Source organism: Anticarsia gemmatalis, chromosome 13, assembly GCF_050436995.1.
Source record: "Anticarsia gemmatalis isolate Benzon Research Colony breed Stoneville strain chromosome 13, ilAntGemm2 primary, whole genome shotgun sequence".
In the NCBI taxonomy this organism is placed as follows: Eukaryota; Metazoa; Arthropoda; class Insecta; order Lepidoptera; family Erebidae; genus Anticarsia; species Anticarsia gemmatalis.
The window spans coordinates 11118068-11139905 of record NC_134757.1 but is presented as its reverse complement, the minus strand read 5'-3'; the positions used below and the strand labels follow the sequence as shown (position 1 = coordinate 11139905).

At 33.7% G+C, this 21838-nt stretch overlaps 1 long non-coding RNA gene across 1 annotated transcript in view; it reads right to left on the bottom strand.

Moving 5' to 3' along the window:
- Positions 1-21838, bottom strand: part of LOC142977793 (uncharacterized) — a 236264-nt gene that overhangs the window by 20144 nt on the left and 194282 nt on the right. The window contains exon 3 of the long non-coding RNA XR_012959724.1: positions 2138-2167. This is a non-coding gene — a long non-coding RNA (uncharacterized LOC142977793). The remainder of the gene's footprint in view (positions 1-2137; positions 2168-21838) is intronic.

Sequence of the window (21838 nt, the reverse complement as noted above, 5' to 3'; positions counted from 1 at the left end):
ACCGGGCACTATCAAACTCTCATTTTTAAAATCATAGTATTAAATTAGGTTACATTCATACAACCCACAAACTAACTTAGGAATCGTCCATAAGATTGCCAACTCATTAAGAGAGGTAATGTATCCAAATTCCTGGAGAGAGCGTGAAATAGTTCTAGCGGTTGCGGCGTGAGGCTTGCGGGGCTCGCATTGTGACGTCACGGCATCTACAGCGGTATGCACACCGGGATATCTGTGTAGTACTGGTTCTTGTTTTCGAAATGGGCTGTAGCTGGTTAGGAAATTATATAAATCCAAATAGAGGTATGCCTGAAACTCTTTTTAATGCTGATTTAAACAATATTATATAAAATGTGGTAAAGGTGTACGTTTTAAAAGAAAACTTTTAAAAATAGCAGTACTGGAAAAATAAATAACTGTCGAAAATAATCTATCTATTTATTTTACAACTCAGGTACCGAAAACGTTACGCTATGATTTGCGATATCATAATTACTACTTATTAGACTATCGATAGATGCAGATTCTTACGTGGTTTATTAATGTCATCTTCTTTAGCGATTAAATTGTCATAATACTTAAACTAAATCTCAGTAGCCGGATTCCCTTATAATATCGACTACCAACAACCAGCTAGCTATGGATTAATTTTACACATTATCTGTTCAGCGCCTGTACCGGACTCCGTAAGAACTATTTTGGCAGTACGTTTTAAATGTCAAACTCACGATGCTTGACAGTACCGATTGTAGAGAATTTCGCTACTGATATATTCAAATATCGTCAAAATCAGTATTCCAAAACGGTCCAATTTAGTCCTATTGTCCTTGTTGAGCCAATAAATCTCTATAATGAATGGGATTTCTATAATCTTAGGATCGTGACGTAATATATCACTTGGCGAGCAAATTGGCCAACTTAGTAAGATATTATTTAGTACGCAGGTTAATGTTCTACCTTAACTAACTGATTTTAGATAGATTTGATAAATTCAGAGCCTGTTTCATAGCTTATCAGGTTTTGATAGTTGTTTTCGAATATTAGTACTAGTAATATTCACTCTACCTGGCAGATAGTAACGTCAATGTTAAATTATAAACTTAAAGTTTATGTCAGGTTATATTCAAAATACAACTACGAGGAGAGACATATTTGCCAATTTAGTAATCCATACTAATATTATAAATGCGAAAGTAACTCTGTCTGTCTGTCTGTCTGTTACTCAATCAAGCCTAAACTACTGAACTAATTTGCATGAAATTTGGTATGGAGATATTTTGATACCCGAGAAAGGACATAGGCTACTTTTTACTCCGGGAAAATTACGCATTTCCATGGGAAAATTCAGGCGGCGGACGAAGTCGCGGGTAAAAGCTAGCACTTAATAAACTTAACTACACATTTCAATAAAATGCTTATCATCAAAATTTTACTATATTAATAACTTATTACACGTATCTATTTGAACAGACACCAGCTTTTATTCTACTGAACTAAATTAACGTCTATACCCAATGAAATACAGGCTAAATTCTATTACAACTTGAAGTATCACTTGCCTAGAGATCATTGAACTCTAATCACATTTGTTCTCATTCCGATACAACACAAACACTGTTCTTGTATTAGATCCATTGTTATTTCAGTAGCACTGAATAATTGTGAAATAAATATTTATTTAGTTTCTAGATATAAATTAAAGGTTGCTTGGAAGAGATTTATAGCTTGTAATTGGAATATTGGCATTTCAATAAATTGATACATTGGTTTGCAGAAACATACACAAAAATAGACAAATAGGCAAATATCCGCTCAGCCTAAGCGCATATACCGTCTGTTTGTCTATCCACAACAGACTAAAAGTGGTTTAAACATTTTTTATATGGTTTTCACCAATTCCCAAAGAATTTTGCAATTTCCAAAGAAGGTTTGAATGTTAAAACACTTTTTTTACTGCACGATTGGCACAGCGGTTACCGTGACTCTTCTGAACCTTGTTGTTTATTTATCTATATTAGTTTGTATTTAGAATTATATAACTATGTTTATCAATTGTCTGGTTACCATAATACAAACTCTGCTTTGTTTGAAATGAGACGACCTTGTGAGTTGCCTAATGATATTAAATTATATTTACCTGAGTAAAGCCGGGTCTGGCCACTTGTACCTAAAACATAAAAAAAGACAACATAACACATGATCATTATTATTACACCAAAACAATATTTCGACCGGAATTCCATCAAATTTCCTTCGTTCCGAACCATCTCTTTTCCCATTATTTCTATTAACACCATTTATATCTGGCACAAAGATTGTACGGCATATTTCATGGTGGTTTTAATATTACTATAACCGAAGAACCGCGTTAAATGGGTAATAGATAAAGTTTGAATGATTATTAATGGTAAATGGGTTTTGGTAGTGTTGGTATAGTATTACGTATGATTATAGGTATAGAGGTAGATTGATGTTTGGGTAGAAGTTCGAGACTTTTATTAGAACAGGTACCTACGTTCATGTAATCTTGAACAATATTATTATATGATAGAAGTATATTATGTATGTATAATACATTCATAGCTGAGCTGTTAAATTAATCAAATGTTAATTCATAAGTGTGATTTACTAATCACACTTATATATAAATACTATAACTTATGTATTAAATACAATACGAGAAGAGTCAGGGAACAGAAACTTGTGAAACCAAAGGTAACTAATTATTACGGCCAAAGAACAAATAAGTATATAATACCTTCAGTTTTTAATAATATAGATTTATTGAGAGAAGTTCCTAAAGTTAGTTATAATAGTCTTAAGAAGAAACTAAAAGATGTCCTTTTAGAGTAAAAATATATACATATATAAAATATTATTGTTATGGATGTAAGGTAAATTATCTGTTTGTTGATGCTTTGGATATTATATTTGTATTTAAGTTGAGTATACGTAGTTTTAGACTGTAATTTCAAATTGTTTTGTAATAGATGTAGCATATATGATAAGAGCGTATCTCGCCGTTAAACATATGTTTGGCGAGTTTAATATGTATTTAGTTTTAAGCTACTTTTAAATAAATAAAATTATATAAAAAAAAAAAATATTCCAAACAACTTCTGCAGCCTCGGGTAAAAGAAAATTTCTTGTCAGGATTTAACGATATTAGTAATTAATATTGTATAGAAATATTATAAAGCTGAAGAGTTTGTTTGTTTGATTGTTTGTTTGTTTGTTTGTTTGTTTGAACGCGCTAATCTCAGGAACTACTGGTCCGATTCGAAAAATTATTTCAGTGTTAGATAGCCCATCTATCGAGGAAGGCTTTAGGCTATATATCATCACGCTACGACCAATAGGAGCAGAGTACCAGTGAAAAATGTTACAAAAACGGGGAAAATTATGTCTCTCTTATGTGACGCAAGCGAAGTTGCGCGGGTCAGCTAGTATTGTATAGACCTAAAAAACTAAAAACAAAATGTTTACTTACTTGACTGTTCATTGTCTGCTTTAAACGTTATCCAAAGCAAATAAAACACAACTACATTTTACCTTTTCAAAATTGAAAAGCAGTAAATACTCCTTATCTACCCGCCGTAGTTTACAAAATTCAAGGACAGAAACAAATTTATGCTAAAATATTCGATACAGAAACACGTTTAGGCTAGCTTAAATCTTAAGCCTAAACTTAAAGACAATTACTGCTAACAGAATGCCTAGACAAAGTACTGGGCAAAAACAATTTTGACCTAGACTATATTAAAGACCAGTATAATTTGGCCTCTGAAATATAGATTTTAAAATCAAATTGTAGGTATTTTTCTTCAATGATAGAACAGTAGAAAGGTCTATATTGATTGGTTTAAGATGGGAAGAAGATTATTTTAGTTGTATGGTGAAAATGAAAAGCGGAAGCGGCTTGAGGGCAGTTATCATTTGGTTACAAATTGCCGAAAAATTATAATTGTTACGTTGGTTTATGGTCACTACAAATGAACTTAAGTAATATAATATAATTTGTGTTCTTTGCATTATACATTGTATTCTTTGTGGGAGTGAAACCCACAATATTTACTGCATAACTAATTATCGAACCCTGCATGACCACAAGTTTATAAAAAGTAATTATTTTGCGATGTAAATATATGACCTTATAACGAAAGAAATATAAGAAGCAAATATTAATAATCTTGTCATAAAATCGCTTGCTCTCATAATCTTGAGACTTTGTAGAAAATACTTCTAAACAAGTCAACTTTGTAAGACTTGGGCACTTGCGATTTTACTTTTAATTATTCTTCTATTATCTATTTTAACAGTTATGTAGAGGTATGTTATGTTTTATTTCTATATTACTTAAAATATACTTGATATGCCTGTATTTTTTTTTAACAATGTGTGATTGCAGTTTACTCGCTATCCGTTATGAAACTGAAATACGGTAATGGTAAAACTATTTTACTGTCCTTGAACCAGATGTAATTTGAATGATAGTAAGTTTCCCACAAAACAACATACAACGAGAATCACAACATACAGAAAAATGAAAAGATATCAATTTTAATGTCTTTTAACTTAAAAATATCTACTTTATGTTGCATGAAAACTTAGTGAATTCATTCAAACTGTAATATGTCACATTTGTTTCCCTGGTTACATCTCAATATCACTTCTATTTATATCCCAACCCTACCCCTCCAAAATCTGGACACAACACTGTCCACATTACAATCCAAAACAACTTTCTTTATTCGTCAACTTTTCATATTTCAATAGCTTTTGTTTCCTCTACAAACTTATCAACACCTTTACAGAACAATCAATACACCTTATTGTAAAGGAATAAGGTTGAAATTAGAATGTTTCCAGTGCATAGTGCGGTGGTTCTGATGACGTCATGCTTTATATGGCACCTGCGTGATAAATCTCAATAAGGGGTATGGAAATGTATTTTTTTTTCAATACAATGAAATGGCAGGATTTGTGATTTTTTTGCTATTATTTAGGAGTGTTTATAGGTACATCTATATACGCAATACTTTTTAAAGCTGTATTATTTTCCATTTTTTAAGAGTAATTCTTCCCCAATAGTTCTTTCACTGTTTTATAATTACACATATCTATATTTGTTTATTCGTTGATACATTACTTTCATGCAAGCACTCATCATGTATATTTTAATAAAATGTTTTACTATATTGATGAAAATACAGACCACGGGTATTGTAGAATATTACACAAGTTAATTGATAAAATTAAAGAAAATAAGAATAATCCTGGAACCGAACCCTCGACATTCACTAAACCTTATTGTGAAAATACTTGTACAATACTTTTTCTAATTTTATTTATTCTTTTATACGTTCCCAAAACCCAATTTGCTCACATACTAACTTAAAATAAGAAGTGATTTTCCTATCAAACTTAACTGCCCTAAAGGGATTGTTCTAGTGTTACTACTTTTATTATTTATTCTATGAGGTAGCCTATGATATTATCTTTTGTAATACGAAAAAAGCTGTTGTAGAATATTGAAAAAACTTATTGAAGTAAAGTTGCTAAATATATTGTAGAAAACAGAGTCATAAATTTATTTAAATTTTTGACTTTTATTTAAGAAGCCATGGCTAAAGAATCGGTTAGTCTATTCAAATATACGTATATGCTGTCTTAATAAGTAACACACTGGTAATTTTGATAAGGTAAAAAGCTTTATATCACCTGCAACCTAACGACTAGTCTGTATTATAATTAAAAAGAAGTGATACAAAATCTTAATATTAGTATTAATATCTTATAGCATCACAAAAGATATCATATTAAAGAATATAACACGAACTCAGCAAAAATACAACACATCATACATATCCCTTACGTGAACAATACGAAAAAATACCAACATGCCGAAAAACTTTTCACAAAAAAAACACTTAACAAAGTTGTCAAAAAAACTAAAGTTTTAGTGATGGTTATCTCTCGTTATCGCCATCTCTACAGGTTTAAACGACACTAACAGTACAAGGAAAAGTTACAGAGAAAAAAGTTTTAATAAATTGAAGTTTGCTAGGATTATTCTTGGCAGTTGTTTGAGGCTAAAAATGGAGTACGATACTTATATTTTTAGGTTTATTTTATTGGAGCTTTGTATTTTTGGACAGAGACTCTTTTATAGACATGAATTTGCTTTTACATTTGTAGAATGTTGCGGTTAATTACAAGGACGGTGACAGAACAAATACAATCACGACGTCTTAAGTTCGATTCGCATGTCGAGCAAATCGTCCTCTTTTCTAATTAAATTAAAATAGTTCTCAATTTTACCGGAGTTTGGTCACGTGCCTGGTATAAAACAAAAGGCTATAACATGGGACTTACATTGTAAATTTTGAAAAGATGATGTATTTCATACACTTTCAGTACGATAAAATAAGTATTTCCTAGAAAGTTATTAATGCACTCTCAATATAGCAACAAAAAGCAAATTCGTACCAAAGACATTCTTCCCTAATTCCATAAAAGTAAACAATCCGATTAACATCTAAAACCTAGTAGTGAAACAGAACCTACAATGAAACCTACTTTAAACTTTCATCAATAGAGTTCCCAATAAAATTAGGTGATGTAATATCTGTGAAAAAGTTACGAGTCCCGAGGGAAATCAATGTAACTGGTGCTGCCACTAAAACGGCTAGCAGTAAATATTTCATCGATAGTGACCGGGAACGCGTTAAACGTAAAGGTTTTTTCACACGACGCGTTTTTGAAACGCTTAAACACGCGTTTACTACGTTTTAGTGGCAGTCAAAAAATTCGAAATACGTAAATACACTGACTACGGCTCATGAAGCACTTTATAATATTAAAATTGAATTCAAACGACCATGCATTTTTACCTGAGATTTTCAAACGTTTTGGTGCAAGTTGCGCTTATTGTGAACGCAAACTGACCGATACCACATTGTATAGGTGCGTACGTTACGTTAGAAACTGACTTGTAACATTTGTTTTTAAAGAAATTTGTTTTAAAAATGTTTTGTTATCGTGTTACACATGTTGTATAACGTTATGTAACTGCTGTGTAGGAGCACCTTATAATAATAATAATGTCCTCCTAGCCGATATACGGCTACGGCGGTCAGTTTCATTGAAACTGGCCATCTGTGCAGGACTTTGTTTATAGTGTCCAAGTGTGTGCACAATACACAGGTACACTCTCTATTCCATCACTCTCATAGTTTGGTGGGACGGATAACCGACACGACCAGTGAGAGGTCAGGCGCAGGACCGACGGCTTTACGTGCTCTCCGAGGCACGGAGGTCTTCGACCTCAACTTCCTAACTCCGGGCAATCTTTAAGAAATTCTTAACAGAAAATACTTTTTGGCCCGATCCAGGATTCGAACCCGAGACCTCTCGCACCGCAGTCGCATATACTACCGACAGCGCCACAGAGGCAGTTAACCTTATGACTAACATATAAAACAACTCGAAGATATGTACATGTATTGAATATGTACGTATTATAAAACATTCATACATGGTTAAAAAATCAGTTATAATTCGAACGTTTGTAAAACGCGCATCTTATCTCGCTTCGCTTAGGCGTTTGTTTCACAACGCAACAGTCAGCTTCTCGGCCATTTACAGTGCCATAAACGCGCGTATAAATTACGACGTGTGAATGCCCCTTTATGTCTGTTTTGTATGCGTTCTATGTACGGGAGTAGGTCAATAAGAGAGAATAGGAATGTAGTATTGGATCAGCTGTTGCTAAGCGGTTTTGTTTTCTTAAGATCTCTACCTATTAGAGAAGCTCAGCTCATCTTATGACTAGGAATACTCCTTTGTGAATACTTAAAGATAAGCTTTAAAGTATTTGAAGTGATTCTGGCTATGGATTATGAGGGTTTGTACTATGAACTATTTTGAAAGAAATAATGTTTTCAACTTTGACGTGCAAAATGTTATGATCAAAGCAAGTTTGTAGTACATTTCTTTTTAAACGGTATTGTTAAGATTTTTCCTCGAAATAAAAACCAGTACAATACGAAGAATTTATTTGCCTTCCCCGTGAGATAAAGGCATGATATTTTGTATGTAAAGAAAAATTTTTGAGTTTTTCTTTTAATGTATGCAACCGATAAAAAAGCCTAACACAAAACTATACTTAACGATGTAACCGTCCCTTCTAGGCTTACAAGACTCACAAAATTACTACTAAAACTCACTAATGACGTACAAGAAACCCTCACACTACATTAAGCGACGTACCACACGTATACATCACTTGTCACTTTGCCTCGAGAATTAACAGCACTAAGTCGTGCGGTCGCCGTAACAAATACCTACATTATTCGAGAACAAGAAGGTGTGGACTAATCGATTGTGTTTATAGATATAATTGTAGAAGACTGGAATGACCAGTGATGTTAGACATCTCGATTTTAGGGAGCCTGGTTTTCCATAACGACATTTTCGATGTCTTCCCGTGATGGGACCCCTTATTCGGACTAGTAGAATAGACCGGAATTCTTTGCCCCGAGACAGAGACTGCTAAATGTTGTGTTATTTTCAGAAACTATGTATCTCCTAAACGGTCTTTGGACTAGGGGGTGGTAATTGCATACTACTACTGATCTCTGGTTTCATTCCCTGGTTTGGCAAAGTGGTGATTTTTATTAGTTTCAATAAATTGACAATAAATTCTATCCAGTTTCATTGCACTAACATTTTAAACGACAAACACGGATCTAGTTTACATTTATTGAAGCCTTCGAGTATAATTGGCGTGATATGATAAAAATACAGTAAAAACATATTCTTATCTCTTCAACTTTCCCATTACAAAAAGACTATCAGCCAGTCTATTCATACGTCAATATAAAATCTGGCAGTATTCAGTATTTCACAGCGTCTAAGTTTGTTGCACATAATGAGAAGTAAGTTTTCACCGAAGCGGCCGTCGCAAGCAGCGGCACAACGAGACCTATGGAATTTAATTTCGTTACTTTTGCGGTATTATTGTGATACCCTTGTTTGCTTTTAATGGCTTTTATTGCAACAAAGTTTTGGATAATGAGTTGGGATCTGTATTGCTGTTGTTTTGCCTGATGTGTAATAGGTTTTGTGAAATGGAATATATTTTAATGAGATGTACCTATTTTTGCAGGCCTTTCCATCAGCGCTCCGCACTTATCACAGGTTATCCGCTACTAATACAATGTTTTAGCAAACTTATATGAATTTTAGAAACAGAAATTATCAAATTGTCCACTCTATTCCTACAATGACTTTCGAAGAGGGTTTATATTTTGCTTAATGTTACGCTTATGTTATTTGCTCATGCTTGAACGTTCAAACAAGGCTTAAAAGATTTTAAGGAATGTACTTTTTTTCTCCATGAAACATCCAGAATTAAAACATTAAACAACTGCAATGAATGATGACTTAATATTAAAATGTAAATAATTAAATTCTTTTGCGCCATTTGTGCCTCAATCCTTGCTTCAGTAGTGCTTAATTAGAGCCCGCTCGACTTGGCTAGCAGTCTACGGCTCCACGTCCATATTGCAGTTTTACTGCGCCACCATAAATCTGCTTTTATTTCAAATTATTCAAACAGAAACTACTATGAGAGGACTATTAAGTGTCTACGTTCAATTCCTCTTTTTTATGCCTTGCAGACAAAATATTAAATTGTGTTTAAAGTTTCTTACGAGATTTTTATACCGTTTTTCCGTATTGATAGTTCTGTTCGCGGAAATTTTAGTTCCTTTAATATCTTATGGTATAGTAACCAGCGGTCCTGTATAACAAGATGTATAGATATGAATGAACCTAAAGAAGTTTGTAGAGATTGAAATAAGTTGCATTCTCTGGACTCTGCCTACCTCTAGAGGAGAAACGCGTGATTTTATTTATGTAACTTAATAACTTAATACCTAACAATTGGATTTGACCAAAAAGAAGAGGTTTTTAAGCTGACATTAACCTGCCACGCAAGCTGAAGACTCATAAATTAAAGTACCAAACCACTTTGAAGTTAACATTAACATTTTTTTGCTATTACTTAGACTTACGAATAAACTATCCAACTCTAATCCGAAAGTAGTGAACCCGGTCCTTATTATAACGAATTCTTGAAAATATTCTCAATTTATTCTTCACAACTAAGAGTATAGGACAACTTTGCATAGCAGAAGTGTCTTGTAGTTTTTGAAAGAAAGTACTTGAGAACAAGCGTCGTCCTAAACTTAGGAACACGTGAGAACTTTAAATTGACTTGGAAATTCACGTGAACAATGACTTTATTACGTGCAGGTGCAGCTTATAAAATACATACAAACATTATATACGTTCATATGTAAAATTACTTCTTCTTGATGGGTCAGGTAGAGACCAAAGAACGCCATTACGAACCGTGCAATTTATACTAAATAATAAACGCATATATTTTTTGGCTACAAGACTACTATTTACGCAAGCTTTTGAAGAGGAGTATTCCTCTTTAGTTCTTTTCTTAAGTGATAGAGATATCACTTTATATGTTACGTAAAGAGGCGAAAAGATTTCAAGCATATCTCAGTCTGCACCTTCAAATATAACGTGATATGTTAAACTCTGAACAACAGAATAAGCCAACCACACCATATAATAAACAATATTTCGTAACTTCCATTTCATAAGACACAAGCTATATTAATATGATTCAACCACTTTCAATAAAACTTCGCATCCTTATTTCTAATAGGCACATAATAACCGTTTCGAACCTCAAAAAGTATAATCCAAAACTCCATTTCAAGTCGATAGAAAAGTTCATTTTCTTCCCAAAACTTTTGTTCATAAGCATGGGCTGCCATCCATACTACTATTAAAAATTCGAAAGTCTGTCTGTTGAGCTTTTGTACGTAAATTACTTTACCGATTTTGATGAAAATTAAAACAAACATAATTGAAGACATAAGGCTAAATATAGGATACACACATACACTTTTTCCCATAGTGGTGAGCAAAGAGCGAGCGTCATTTAAAACAATCCTTACAAAATATATCAGACACTTGGTTTTTAAAAATCTGCCCTTATTGAAGCATAAATAGGGGATGAAAGTTTATACGCGAGCAAAGCCGTGGGGTCTGCTAATAATTAATATACCTTTATTTTCCTGACTGCAGCACCAGATGTTAGTTCTTGAGCCGTAAATCATGAGAAACGCGGAAAAAGTTTTATTTTCGTACATTTTCAATGCGTTTGAAATGTTTTTGGCGGTAAAACAAAACAGATGCTTTATGAGGGTAGAAACGTATTTTAGTGGGTGTTTTGTTGATAAGGATGTTTTTATTTTGAAGGTTTTGATGAGGTTTAAGACATATTTGTTTTTAAATACGGTTTTAAGGTTGTTAAAAGGTTTTTTGTGATTTTTCTTAGATGTTAAATTTTAGCTATTCTAATAAATAATAATATACGAGGAAGCGGTCCCACGCCTCTGGCTTGCCTTCATTGGCTGTCCAGAGTGGAGTCGCGAGAGCAGAGCTCCCACTCTGTTCGGAGGACGGATGCTGAGCGTAAGTGGCTAGTGGGCCAGTGATGCCGGACCCTCAGGGAGCAAGTGATCTGAGTTTAACGTCCAGCGAGGCCTCTCCGTCCTTCAGCCGCTCACGTCCCTGTTGCCCCCTAGTTGCTATTCGTGCGACTTGATTAGGGTGGCCCAGTTTGTGAGTTGGCAAGTCTCCGCCTGCCATTTTTACATGTTATTGACATTGTTTTCGGCAGGCGCCATAGTTCCCGTAAATTCTTATTTACCCAGTCCATAAGCACCTCATCCAATAGTCCAAGTAGTTTTTCTCTTTAGTTTTGCCATAGTCCCACACAGTCCGGTGACTGTCCTTGGGTGCATTTTATAGTGTAGACAGGGATAGTCACCGGATTGTGACACCTTACATACTGTTTGAATATTAAAGCTGTCTTAATGGGCCTCTACGTGTTGGCTTCGGCCCCACGCACGCCAAAAAGTCCGGGACTCCATAGTCCCGAGATAATGAACAGACATACAATAATAATAATAAATTTAACCCATTAATGTCCCACTGCCACTGCTGGGCAAGGGTCTCCTCCCGAAATGAGGGGGGGCTAGGCCTTGTGTCCACCACGCTGGCCAAGTACGGGTTGGGGACTTTGCATGCCCTCAATAAATTGAATTGAATTTCCTCAGGATGTTTTCATTCACCGTTGGAGCATGTGATAATTATTTCTTATACACACATAACTTCGAAAAGTCATTGGTGTGTTGCCTCGGGTTCGAACCTGCGACCACTTGCGTGGGAGATATCACCTTATACCACTCGGCTAATTGCTTATGTTGTTGGAGCAGTTGGTCAGGTGCGACAATTCGCGATTCGATTTTCGGATAAGGCAATTTTAGTTTACTCGTATTAATTTAATTTTCGATTTCATGATCTAAGGTCTTCTTCAATCGTCACTCTTTTGAGATTAGCAAAAGTCATATCATTTCACTATAACAATTTGACTCTCATAATTACTAAAACATATCCTGATAGTTTCATAACCTATAATTTCGTGCATTATTGCTCCGAAACTCACTAAACGGTGTGATATCCATTAGCTACATTAATAGTGCGTAACATTATTATGTACAGTATGGATCGGTGCCAGAATGTACCCGTTATAGTTTAGTTATAGGTTCGGAAATTAAATTTGGATAATCGTGTTATTATTTTTCGGTCAACTACAAAATGATCTCGATGATTACCAGATAGATAAAATAACGCATTTTTTTCAGAGAGACCAAGCAACGCCACTTGGTACAATTCTCGTTTTTCTTCGATTCATTTACATCCATACTGCATGTCATACACAACGTTCCTATCCAGTGCTTTTTAAATATATTATGTTCATAAGTTTAATACCACTTTTTTGATATAGGTACCTATCCCTTGTTTGTATGTTTGTAAAAAAATAACAAGGGCACGAAAATACAAAGTTCACTAGACTATAATATAATCTAACCCCTTACAAGAAATAGTTCCCATAGCAACTGTCCGTATCATCCCAAGGTCGACGTAAAGCCTTGAAATTCTCATACATTCCCCATAAACGCCTTATAGCAAAACAATCTGCAAACAAATGTTCTATTAAATACCTATAGGAACATTTTCTGAAGCCGTCAACGGCCGACATGATTCGTCACTTTACGAAGTTAACCGAACATTCCCGAAGTTGGACATCGTTAGACTTTCCAAAGCAATTATGTGGTTCAATGACCAATGACGTGAACTGATATCGATATTATAACACCTTATTACAATGGTATAAAGTCGAAGTTTGTATAGCAAATTCGGAAAAATAAATATAAAAAGTTGTATTGGCAAAATGATTAATTAATTCCGGTTAAGTAGTTTGCTTGTGTCGGAAAATAAGTGGCGATTTGATTGAATGGACAATGAGATACTTTGTAAGTGTTATTATTTTCTTTTGACTTCTAACTGAATGGAATAATTTAAGGTTCAACAGAATAAATTTTTTTGTTAAAAGGACTCGAGAAAAGGATATTTAAATGAAGTCATATTACACTCCTACCAATGAAAAATCAGAATTTAGAAACAAATAACCAGACAGGAAAGCTTACCTATAATCAACTGACTAGATATGGCAGATTTTTTGTAACCCTCAGTTTCATCAGATAGCATACCATAAAAGATCTTCAGACGAGGTTGTAGCATTGAATACCTTTGCCTATGTAATAAAACGAAGAGAGGTGCTTTAAAAAAGGCACACTGTTTCTTTCATTACATAATATTATAGTTATCTATAAGTTATAATGGCTACTATTGTTATTATTGATATGCCTTTGCTTTGCCTTAAGAACTTTAAAAATAAATGTTATAAGCATTTAATTTTGTCTTTCAAGTTTCTGAGCCAAACCGTAATTTGCACAAATTTTTGCAGACTGATATTAAATAATTTATTTCTCAAATAATTATATTTTACTACTAAGCATCCTTATATTCAATGATTGACACCTCGAAATACTCCCGAAGGCTTCATGTAATACCAGATCAGACATCTTAGTACATTACTTTTACAAAAAATACATTATCAATATTCATTCGTCAGTAATAAAACATATTTAGATCATATTGAGACCTACTTTTTTCTATCAAGCGAATCTCAAATCTAGCTACTAGTCATAAGGTGTGTTTTTGAATGTAAAGTTTTCTTAAAAGAGTTTCAGTCTATCAATATTATAAGAAAAGTTGGGAAACTTTGAATACATAGATGTTGTGTATAATTTGCGTTGTACACAAGTTGCTCGACGTATTTCGCTACAAAAATATGTGTAAAACTTTTGAAGAAAGAGTTTTGATGTAGTGACCTTATTTTGTATGAAAGAGTGCCTGTTTGTTTTAGAACTTCTGAAAGCATGTTTTTTGACTTAATAATGATAAACCTAGTGTCAAAGCAGTCCACAATTAATATGATTTGATTCCATTCTTGACCGCTTTTTATCTGCAGAAGCCGCTCTGGCGCTCTGCTCGTAACTACAGCCACCGTAACCTGCGCTAAGTAAGTTCACATAATGGAAGAATTCTTTAAACCGTTTCATACAACATTGAAAAGAATACTCATATATACTAAAATCAAAAGAACTTTCGCTAATCTTAGTAAAAACTAAGCCCCAATTCAGTCCATTTTAGACCTAAAAAACGAAGCTACTTCCTTTCATACATTCTAGCTTAGAAAATGATTGCTAAAAAACTAAAATTTAGGCTCTAACGCTTATAGAAATGTGTTCTCGAAATATATCGAAAAAAAACGAGAAAATGTTCGCGGAAAGTGATCGAGAATGTTCGTAATCGATCGGACACGCTCGTGGCGATTAATGGCGGAAAATAGTAGCAGAGTGGCACTATGAATAGAATTGAGAGGTGCCAATCAACATATCGCGCTGCTGGGAATTTTGGTAGATGATTTTGACCCTTTTTGTTTTGTAGAAATATATTTTTTTATTATACTGCGTTTTTAATAATTTTGGAAGTAGAATAGTGCAAAACAATTAAAAATTAAAGATTTATTAATAGATAGATTTAAAGCAGCTTTGTGTGTTATTGCAATCTTATTAAAATAGGTCTCATTTTCTTGATTTTAATATTTAAACAAGTAGTTTATACTAAATTGCTCCCGATTCTTCAAATATATCTATGCAAAAAATATAAAAATCATTTCGATAGTATAATTGTTAAAGCCTAAAAAAATATTTTTGACGTTTGACGTTAGAATAACGCGAAAAAAATGTTGAGCGAAATTTGTTGATAGTCGAAATAGCTGGACTGTAGTCGCTTCTGCTATCCAACTAGTCTATAATTACCAGTGCGCTATGCAAGTGGCTAACAAGAGTGGCAATATGTCCACATTCGAGGTTCTATATACTAAACCATTTCACGCCCCTCGATCAAAAGCCGTGCATCGGCTATGGAGTAATTATAACCGGCTATTACGGGCTATTACTGGTTTGTACCGGACAAAGGCCGGCTTCAGTGCTCCGACATGTCATTGATGGCGTGGTTTAAAGAGTAAGATGTAGCGATTTTGGATTATCAGAGCTTATTAGTCGATTAAATGTTTTAACCCATATTGTGTTCGCTTGGAAAAGCTTTTCCGTTAATGTCATAAAATTAAAGCATAACTTTTTGACTGGTTAAAGATATTTTCTAAACTATTATTTTAGTATCGAAATTTATTGCCTTATATTATTAAGACGTAACATAAAATCTCACCAAACGGGTTACTTTATCTAAGTTTTCAAAGTTACTGAAAAAATATACGTAACTGAGCAACACAAATCTCTATAAAACCAGCGCATACAACACGCTGTCTGTGGTAGAAAATGTACAGATAAAATACAGTGTAAATTCAATACCGTTTCATAATGGAAACTTGAAAGACAAGTAATACCGTTAATATGATTCATGGCTGCAAGTATGGCGGCGGATACTAAACGAATGCTTTTTCTTGTAATTACCGGTTCTTTCAAACTGTTACGACGAACTTAAACTGTAGTTTCATTGCAAACGCTTGTCATTCGATGCTGTAGGACAAGTTATGAGCGAAGAGTTTAAAACTTTTATGTGTTTGTTGCTAGTTAATTTAATATTCAAAATTTTAAATGTATGCAGGTTGTTACCAATGGGTGTTTCAAGATTTAAATCTTAAAAAGTCCTTAAATGAACACAGTTAAACGTACTATTAACGTAGGAAATATGTTTTTCTATAAATACTTTGAAAACGATTTATAATTCACTGAAAAATCTAGCGGTAAGCATTTATGCAATAAACTTGCCTCTAGCAATACAGGAAATAAATTCTATGTAAGTACAAGCAATCTGGTGTTCTCTTTTTGTTAGAACATCTATCATTTTATCGAATGAAAAATAAATCATTGTTATTAAATCGCTTCAGCTTATAACGTGTACCACACCATAATTTGGTACCGTCCGCGATTGCGGAAACGCCAGCAATAGTCACGAATTGAGTTGGAAAATTGGAATTTTAAAATGGTGAGCTATAACTTATGATTTTTTTGTTCTTTTGTATTAATGTTTAACAGAATTTAAAATGAATTTCGAGCATGGAACCGTTGAAGCGTATTTCATGATTTTTGAGAAAAAATTTTGCTTGATGTATTATTGGAATGTTACAGAAAGATTTTTAGGGACTGGTAAGACTTTATGGAACTAGTTCCGTTGTTGACTCTTTTCAATTTTTAATAAATCTACTATACATAAAAATATAATGCTTATATGCATTTAGAGGCCTATTGAGTTTCGAAATGCCATCAATCCTCTGCAGACAATAATAAACTGACATTTATGAAACCAAGTTAAGACATACAAACACTCCAATAATCACTTAATGGCCACCCATCTATAGAAAACACTGACTCAAGACTCGCTTCCCATAAATTAATAATAACAATCGCAAATGTGCCTTTTTTCAGTCAATTGCATTTCCCTTTAATAAAACACTACAAACGAGAAAAGATGAAAAATTTCAATAAAAGCAATTCCTCTGAAAGTACTGATATAACCTCCGTAGTGCTTTCAATTACCCTCCGAGTCACTCTTAATTAATTTGTTCATTATAATATTATGAAATTTTCTTCATAACTTGCGTCGTCGGTATTTTTTCTCCATTATTCTTTTGATATTAATTCCCTTAGTTTTATGTGCTTTCGTTTGTAATAGATGTGGTATATTGTTATGTAATTATTCATTATAGTAAGAAACTGTAGAGAGTAAATAATAGGATTTTAAAACTTATACTGCATACATAGGTACGTCACGTTTATTTTGAAGTTACCTTTCGTTATTTCTCCCTTGCATTTACATTATGGTTGATTTAAATTCGGTGGTCGATCTTACTACAATACCGTCCAACTACAACTTAACAACCAAATATAAATTTTTGTGATGAGAACATATTATATTTTAATCAGATTTTCAAGTTTTTGCAGAAAGGAAATGCCTCAATTTTTACAGCGCACTGGCTTTAAATACATTAATTTTTAGGGATACATATGACACAGTAATATGAAATACATTAGATTTCTGTCAGTATCATAATCATATACAAGAATATAATTAACATAACATAATAGCAACAGAATAACAAAATTCACGCTAACGTAAAATAAACAGCGTACATTTTTCAACATCGAGACAAAGGTGAAATGTGACACCTATATTCTGATATCCATATACAAATTTGTATGTATGTATGTACGCATATACGACTCCATTAGGAACCCAATTTAATTACATCGCGAGACTTCATAAAGCTACAACGACCTTAAACAGTACTCATTTGCGAATCCTAAAAGTATTTACAATTAGGTTGTTAAAGGTAAAATTACACTCAAATATTAACCATATTTCAATGACATTAAAGTTTATTATAACTCTAGCGCGAATCGTAATACGATGTACTGGATGTCGCCTAAAAAATACCGGAATTTTACCGTAATTTACGTTCTGAAAAAACCGGTATCCGTTTGCGATATCGAAAAATCCCAGCTCTATCTGCGATCAGTTGGATTTATTTAAATATGGGTCACAATTTACATGAAAAGATACGGTTTTTGCTTTCAATGTAATGATCTATTGATGATGTTAATAGTTTTAGAATAAATTGAAATAGAGATTTTTACAATCTGATCAGAGCCTCTGATGGCCGTCGTAGGAACTATTTTGGCAGTATATTTTAAATGTCCAACTTTCGATACTCGACAGTACCGAATGTAGAGAATTGCGCTACTGATCGTCTTTCCGTTTCAAGAATATCATTTTGTTCATAAGTCGTTTAGCTCAGTCATTCCAAGCCATTTACAATAACCACGGTAACCACAGGAAAGAACGTTTATATGCCATTGAAGTGGAAAATACAGAAAGTTACCTTTAATTTAAAAGCTAAACTACTCGTCTTGTCCATAAATAACGAATACCAATATTGTAAAGAACAATGCATTTCAGAAATATATTCCAAGCACAAACTGTGGAATACTGGCATTGGTCGTAGCACACGTATTCGCTAAAGATGTCGTAATCATTACTGTATCAACATTTGCTTGTAGTGGACTAAGTGTTAGCCTTACGTATATCGAAGCATTTGCTTTGGCACGTGGATTTGACTAAACGGCAAGTATATAATACCTATATTGTCATGGCAAATTAAGAAGAATTGTTGAAATATCGACACTGACTTTTAAGTAGAACTCAATAACGTATACATAATTGAAGTTTAACGCAATCATTACGATCATAGTAATGGTTGTGTTTACGTCTAAGCATCATGAAGACAATGTGCCATAGCGATAGGTTGGCAAAGTGAGGCGCTATCAATTCGTTTACGCTTAGCTACGTGTGCTCCAATCCCTAAACTTCCGATATTACTAACGATACGTCATACTGAACATCAAAAGCCAGCTAACAATAAATTTTAGATCAAAAACTACTATCCGATATTCTGTAGTTGAAATGTAAAACGGATGGGAACACGTACGTTATTCATTTTCTCGATACCGTCTGTCAAAATGCGCAAATAAAGGAGAAATTTCACGCTTCAATGTTACTGTAGACAAGTTTTTGATAACGCCAAAGGGTTATGAAGGTAGCATTTGGATAATATTATTTTAATAAAACGAGTCAGTCGTATATTTCAGAAAACTTTTTGATATGAATATGTATAAATCATGGCCGTGATGGCCGTGTTTCAGCACTTTAGATGAGGAAAGAACTAGTATGACTGGTCAAAAGTTCAGGCTAAAAAGTTATACATGATATTGTTCATAATACTGGTAGACTGCCTGGAGTATAGGTGTAGCAAGCAGCCTGCGCCTAATATCTACCCAGACGGTCTTACATATTACCAGATTTGGAGATTGACGGTATAAACAGTTAACTTGCGTGTACTTGTATATAAGAAAACATTACGGTCTCAAGCCGTCTGACCTACCTATGCCGACGAGTTGCGGGAACATCATCACTGCAAAATGCCTACAAGCCTAAAGCATTCTTACTACCGCCCAAATAAGCCGTGTGCGGAAACTTATAGTCATCTTGTATATTTGAACACTAAAACAAAACCTTGTGCATTAAGCTTGTTTCAATGAAACTGATGACTGACAGTAATAAATCTATGACTTAACCTTAAACTTCTACCACGAAGATCAACATTACAACTTAACTACCGGTTACTATGCTCCTAGAACGATACTTAGCGGTACAAAATAATAAATGATGCGCATTAATACAACTCGCCGAGTATATCACTCAAACTGTTTAAATAAATCTGTGGTCAGCTACCAATTTGTGTTCCGATAGTGTTTGTATTTGATGCAGGACTGTAAAGGTGTGTTATTGTTGAAAGAATTCATTATGACTGTTTAAGATAACGTGAGAGTTGGAAGTCACCTTTACAATGAAAAATTTTATAAAGTTTTTATGAGTTTGTGAATGTGATGGGAAAACAGACGGTAATGTTCATGTTTTAAAAAAAAATGTGTTGAAAGATCCTGCTTAAGAATATATATACCACTACCACCATAAATTTCGTTATTATTATACCTATAAAGAATATAAATTACAACTATTAGCACATAACTACAGAAAAAAACCGTAAGAGAGAGTAAATACAATGGTTTGACTAAAAACAAAACCTAAAAATCACACCTCAGTGAATTAAAATATAAAAATACAAACTTATTTTTAGCTAACATAAAGTACAAAAAGTTTACGACCTTTTAATTTCGACACGTAATCATGAACACACACGATTTCCTCGACATTAAGATATGAATCAAAGTGTAAATCACACTCGTATTTGTATAACTAACTATTATAACGTCATTTAAACTCACGCTACCGTTTTCGTTCATTTCAAAAATATTTAATTATAGGTCTAAAGTATTTTTTCTGACTTTAAGGTTATTATGTGTGAACTATTTTTAATATTGTTCTAACAATTATAGTGGAAATATTTCTTAATAAATAAATGTTTGATATAATAATAGGAATAAGTTGTCTGTAGCTAAAGAGGTGACTATTGTGTATTCCCAAAAGACGACTTTAAAGTACAAAAATTGCGGTCTAATGGTGGCGGTTCGCTAGTGAGACGGAAGCAGGAGATCGAGACCGCGACCAGAGACTGCGGCTGAAAACTTTACTTACTAACTGTCTCCTGTCTCGGTCGCGCTTGCGAACTGTTTCCTATGCTTCTTCACCTAAAGTCAAGTAATGGTCGCAGTCTCCAGGAAAAGCGAGAAGCGTCTCCTTAAAGTGACAGACGAGGACAAAATTATGAATAGGTAAAAAAAGTCTTTTCGCATTACGGTATGTATGAACTTGTAATAAAATCTTTTCTCTACACAAAAAAGCTCGATATTGAGCTCACTGAAAGAAACCTAATGAACCGTGTACTCATTTATGATTCTTGAAGCCAAAGTGATTTTATTACAAGTTCATACATACTATAATGCGAAAAGACTTTTTCCCCGACCTAATATTTGCAATACTGTGTTTACAGCGCATGTTTGTAAAAGTGTATTTATACCGATCTGCCTGCCTGCCCCTGGTCACTAATCATTCATCCATAACGCTTTTACTACTAAACTGTTTAATTGATTTCCATAAAACTTAACGAGAGAAATAACGGAACCCTGAGGTTCAATGTAGGCTACTTTTTTCAAAAAGTAATAACCAAGAAACTTATACAGTTTTACAATATTGTACAACTAGTACATAAATAAAAAAAGCTATGTAGATATCTACGCACATCATTATACATTCACCTTACGAACAACACACACTAACACCAAACTAGTTACCGTACATTCAATTTGCAAATTCAAATTACACAATTAGAAATTAATATTGCGTTTTCAACGTTCACCATTGTTATACAACATTGTAAGTTTATAACAAATAGATGCAATCACCGACCGCTCGTTTGTGACGGTTGTGACGTCACAATTTGTGGTCATATGACGTGTGATTTTGTACTGATGAAACTAATTTAATTGTGTTTTGTTTTGAAAGCTTCTATGGCTGCTGGGCTCATGCTTCCACGGCATGGAAGAAATAATCTAGATTTTATCATCGACTACATGGCATCATGGGTATCGTTCCTAAGTGAACTTCAGACCCAACCGGTCTGAAGTCCGATGGCCAAATCTGAGTTAAAGACTTTAATTCCTTTCGAAAGTCGTTTCAAGATGTCTCAGGTATGCGAGAATTTCTCACGCTGTGTCTATACTCCGTACAATTA